The following is a 5674-nucleotide window of genomic DNA, read 5'->3' as shown; positions in this document are numbered from 1 at the left end:
AGCTCTCTTCTTCTGAATCATGTGTACTGTGGTTTGAATGTGTTCCCCAAAGTTCTTCTGTTGGAAACTTAATCCCCAATGCAACAGTGTTGAGGGGTAGGGACTTTAAGAGGTGTATAGGTCATGACGGTTCTTTCCTTATAAATAGATTAATGTTGTTATCACAGTAGTGGGTTTATTATCACAACAGTGGATTTGTTGTAAAGGTGAGTTTTGCTCGCTCTCTCTCATTTTCTTTATTTTTTTCTGTCACCCACACAATGCCTTCCACCATGTGATGGTGCAAGACCCTCAGTAGATGCAGTCCCTCGATCTTGGACTTCCCAGCCTCCAGAACTGTGAGCCAACACATTTCTGTTCTTTATAAACTACCCAGTCTCAGGTATGACAATGTCATTTGGGAGCTTGAGACCTAGAGCTACTTCAGCTATTTTTCTATATTGGAAAGCCATTCTGAGGGTAAAGCCAATACACAGAAGAAAAAAGACAAGAGAAGATCAAATGGAAGCTCAGCAAAAGCTTGAAGGAGCTATTTATGAAGCCGAGGTTATTTCTGAACTTTTCAGATAATTGAGCTAACAAACTCCATTTGTTGTTTAAGCCAGTTTAAGTTACATTTTGTTTCTTTTAACCAAAACAGATGTTGATATACCAACAGAATAAAATTCAGACTCAAAATCAGGGGTGTGTGTGTATGTGTGAGTGTGCGTGTGTGTAAATCTGATAATTTCTTACTTCTCTATATGCAGCATCATTCTTTAGCCCAGCACTGCTCAATAGAACTTTCTGCAATGATGGAAATGTTCTATAGCTGTGCTGTTCAGTATACTAGCCATTAGCTATATACAACTTATAAGCACTTGGAATGTGACTAGTGTGACTGTGGAATTGACTTTTGAATTTGATTTAACTAATTTTTTGTGTTCATATATGGCTAGTGGCTACAGTATTAGACAACACAACTGTAAACTAATAAAATTTTCCTTGAATATAACCTGGTCTTTTACCTTCCTTTGCTCACCTTGTTTTTTCCACTTGGAATGCCGTATTTTCTTTTGTCACAGAATTAATACATAACCATTCTTATAAGTAAAGTTCAAATGCTCTCTGTTCTATGAAACTTTTTTAAAATCACATTATCCTGAACTACAAACATCTCCAATGTTTTATTTTTGATTTTTTTAATTCTCTGCATGATCTAGTTTGGGTATTTGTCCTCTTCAAATCTTATGTTGAAATTTGATCCTTAAAGTTGGAGGTGGGCCCTGGTGGCAAGTGTTTGAGTCATGGAGGCAAATCTGTCATGAACTGTTCTCACGATAATGAAGGAGTTCTCACTCTATTCATTCCTGAGAAATCTGATTGTTAAAAGAAGACTGGCTCCTCATCCTGGTCCCTCCTCCCTCACCATGTGATGCTTGCACCCCTGCACCTTCCGCCATGAGTGGAAGCTTCCTGAGGACCTCACTGGAAGCAAATGTTGGGACCATGCTTCTTGTACAGCCTGCAGAGCTGTGAGACAAATAAACCTCTTTTGTTTATAAATTATAGCCTCAGGTATTCCTTTATAACAACACAAACAGACTAAAGTACTGGCATTTAAAAATAGCGCTTTGTTTTTTAAAAATTGACATTTAATAAGCATTTGTTTTAAAAGAAGAAAAGTGGACAAGCATATTCATATTTGATATTCTAGGAAATAGGGAAAGTTAAAATAATTCCTGTAAATAGCTAACATAGACCTCACATCTGTCTCTTTCTCCGGGTCACACTACTATTAATATTGATTCTCAATTAATACACATGAACGATTCCCTTATTTCTCTCTCTTTTCCTTTACATCCACTATACGAATAATGCACCAAAATGACCATCTGACCATGTCTCACAGCCACTCCAAGCACACTGAGGATATTTTGCTGTCAAATGAATATGAATATAATTGATTTTTTTTTTTTTTTTTTGACATGAGTCTCTCCCTGTCGCCCAGGCTGGAGTGCAGTGGCACGATCTCAGCTCACTGCAACCTCCACTTTCCGGATTCAAGCAGTTCTCCTGCCTCAACTTCCCGAGTAGCTGGGATTACAGGTGAGCACGATGGTGCCCAGCTAATTTTTGTATTTTTAGTGGAGAGGGGATTTCACCATGTTGGCTAGGCTGATCTCAAACTCCTGACCTCAGATCATCCACCCACCTTGGCCTCCCAAAGTGCTGGGATTACAAGTATGAGCCACCACGCCCAGCCTAGAATTGGTTCCTTGAAAAGCATTTAAGACTCTCCCTAAACTACATTCTCAGGCTTTATAGCAAACACTTCTGATCCCACCGCCTCACTGCAACTTATGTCACTCATCACCATCTCTGAAGATATTCCATAAAATTTAATAATCCTTCAACTATCAGATCAAATTCCACCTTCTCCATTCTGGATGAATAGGGACACCTTGGAGCGAATTTTAAAAAGTAGCAACAATGATAGAGAGGGGCCTTAAAAGCATGTTCTTTAAGGAAAGTTTGAAGAAATTGAGATGCTTACCATGAAGGAGAGAAGATTTAATGATTGGAGAGCTGTAATGGGAAAATAGATTACACTTGTTGGTCACTTCCAAGAGCAATAACTATGGCCAATGCTTGGGAATTAGAGAAAGACACTTTCAGCCAAAATGATTAAGAAATATTTCACCAATCAAAGACTGGTAGAATCTTTCTTGTTGTTTTCATTAAAAATTCTTTTTTAATTGAAAAATAATTTTTGTTCAATTACAGGATTCTTCTTTAATTGAAAAGAATTGTTTTTTACTTGAAAAATTAAATTTAAATTCTTTTCAATTAAAAAAGAATCTTATAATTGAAAAGAATGCTTTTTCAATTAAATAATTATTTTTAATTGTCCTTTTTTCAATTAAAATTGTAAGTTTTTAAATCTATAGTATGTTAACATATTCTCTGTGTCAAAGGCTGTGCTATTTGCTGTTTACATGCATCATCACATGTGAGTCTTTTAACAAGTCTGAGAGCTAGGTGTTATAATTTCCATTTCACATTAAAAAAAAAAAATAACCCCAGACATTTAGCTTAAATACTTTGTCCAAGATATCACAGTCAAAGATTTGACAGAGGCAGCATCTAAACCCACTTCCATCTGACTTTAGAGTCCAAAGTATCTGGCACCTAGTAAGTTGCCCTAGTGAACCACTCATCTTTGGAAGTGTGAAAACAAAGTCTGGATTACGCTCAGGGAAACAACAGAATGGGGTTCTAAACAGCTGATGAGCAGTTGAACGAAAACATCTTTTTATTGCCAATGTTCAATTTCCTTTAATGATCCCCATCTTCATGAAGGGCAGGTGCAGGCTGCTAGACAATGGTAAAAAATGTTCTCTTGGAGATCTTGCCCTTACTGAAGGCTTTGCCCAAATGCTTGAAGACCCCCTCCCAGGAAAAGTATTCTCCAACCAGTGTCTGGGTCTCCTTGCTTCCAGGATCCAGTTCCCACCTTTTATATGACTCAGAGTCCACCTGCCAGTCTGGACTCAGTGGAAAGGCAAGCTCTTGGCCTTGGAAGACCCAGACTCCAGAAATGGAGCTGCTATTGTTGATTCCAAAGAGGATGACACTGGCAAAGGCATCTTCCTCAGCTCGTCCAATCGCTGGAATATTCCAATGAGACTGCGACTCGTGAAGGTTTGGGTGAGTTCTTCAGGGAAGGGATACTCAAGAGTATCACAGGGACCAGCCATCTTTATCAAAGTGCTCCCCAAAACATGGCAGTGCCTCAGAGGATGTGTCCTCGATGGAGTACTTGTGCTTAAAATTCATCCAACTCAAAGGTATTCTTGGGCTGCTCACATTCTTCCATCTCTGCCTCAGGAGTAGGGGCGGCCACCTTCTCCTTCTGCTCACCTTGGGGCTTCTGTTTCTCTTCCCGTGAGCCCCTCTCTTTCCGTGGAGTGTCCTTTTAAGGCTGACTCTCTGCAAATATTTTAGCATCAAAGTGGGCCATGTTCTCACACAGTTTCATTTCCACCCAAGACAGGCTGGAACTGAGGCTGGTAAATGTAGGTGACAAAACAGCGGTTGATCATGAGAATGCCCTGGTAGAAAGAAAGCTCTAGAATCTACCTGTTTATAGAGTCGCAACAAGGTGCAGATAACTATGATGTCAGCCAGTGTCACTCGTTCACCCACCAGAAAAATCCTCATCTTCAAGTGAGCATCCAGCAGCCCCAGATTTCACCTCACCTCCTCCCTTGCATCCTGGTGGCCTGTTTGTCATGGTGCATTTTGCTCAAGGTGGAAGCACCCAGGTACTGGCTATCATCAGCAAAGTTCACCCACTGCACTGCCTGGAGCACTTCCCCACAGCTCCTCATTGCTCACATAGGTGGCAATAGCATTGCTCTCCCACACAGAGAATCCATCATCACCCTCAAACACTAGAACCTTGTGGGAAGGAAATTCAGGGGTATGGTTGGTTTGGTCAAAGTAGAAGTGAGCATAGAGCATGCGAATCTGAGCCCCGCATTACTGAGCAGCAATGAGGGCCTGCTCGTCATACTGCCGCCCTCCAGTTTTCATGACATGTGTTCAGGCTCCCAGCCGCCTTGGTGATTTGGCAGAGAAAGGGGGTGGGGCTCTTCATGCTGCAACAAAGTAAACAAAAACTTTTTTTTTTAGACGAAGTTTCCCTCTTGTCGCCCAGGCTGGTGGAGTGCAATGGCACAATCTCAGCTCATTACAACCTCTGCCTCCAAGTTCAAGTGATTCTCCTGTCTCAGTCTCCCGTGTAGCTGGGATTACAGGCACCTGCCACCACCCTCAGCTAATTTTTTTTTTTTGAGATGGAGTCTCACTGTGCTGTCCAGGCTGGAGTGCAGTGGCGCCATCTCAGTTCACTGCAAGCTCCGCCTCCTGGGTTTATGCCATTCTCCTGCCTCAGCCTCCCGAGTAGCTGGGACTACAGGCGCCTGCCACGATGCCCGGCTAATGTTTTGTTTTTCAGGAGAGATGGGGTTTCACCGTGTTGGCCAGGATGGTCTCGATCTCCTGACCTCGTTATCCACCCGTCTCGGCCTCCCAAAGTGCTGAGATTACAGGCGTGAGCCACCATGCCCGGCCTAATTTTTGTATTTTTAATAGAGACGGGTCTTCACTATGTTGGCCAGGCTGGTCTCAAACTCCTGATCTCAGGTGATCCACCTGCCTCCACCTCCCAAAGTGCTTGGATACAGGCATGAGCCACTGGCCTGGTGTTAAACATCTTTGAGAAGAATTACAACAAGGACAATCACATGGGAACTTTACGTTTGGAGTAGTTTTACAACAATCAGAGATGAGTTTAACAGGACAGTTACGGTGGAAGCAAAAGAATTAGCAAAAGCAGAGTATGATTTCTCCGTTTTTCCTATGTATACCAGCATTACAGATGTATCTTACTCTGCTTTATGTTGAAGTTCTTTACATTTGAAGAACTTCTTTACATTTGAAGAAGTGTACAAGGGACATCAATACCCATGTTTTACAGACATGCAAGCCCTTGGAGAGATGTGGAATCTGATGGAATCTATTTCCTTGCCTTCTACTACCTCCAGGCACCAATGTAATGAGGCTCATTCCACCATTACACTGACAATTTTCCTCTCGGTGACTAAAGACTTCCTTGTTTCTAGATGAG

General features: G+C 41.6%; 1 pseudogene; it reads right to left on the bottom strand.

The window, feature by feature from the left end:
* Positions 1–2946: 2946 nt before the first annotated feature.
* Positions 2947–4736, bottom strand: LOC100997346 (annotated as a pseudogene).
* Positions 4737–5674: the final 938 nt, after the last annotated feature.

Source organism: Papio anubis, chromosome 5, assembly GCF_008728515.1.
Source record: "Papio anubis isolate 15944 chromosome 5, Panubis1.0, whole genome shotgun sequence".
Lineage (NCBI taxonomy): Eukaryota > Metazoa > Chordata > Mammalia > Primates > Cercopithecidae > Papio > Papio anubis.
The sequence above is the reverse complement of the archived record's forward strand: the minus strand, read 5'-3'. Positions and strand labels throughout refer to the sequence as shown.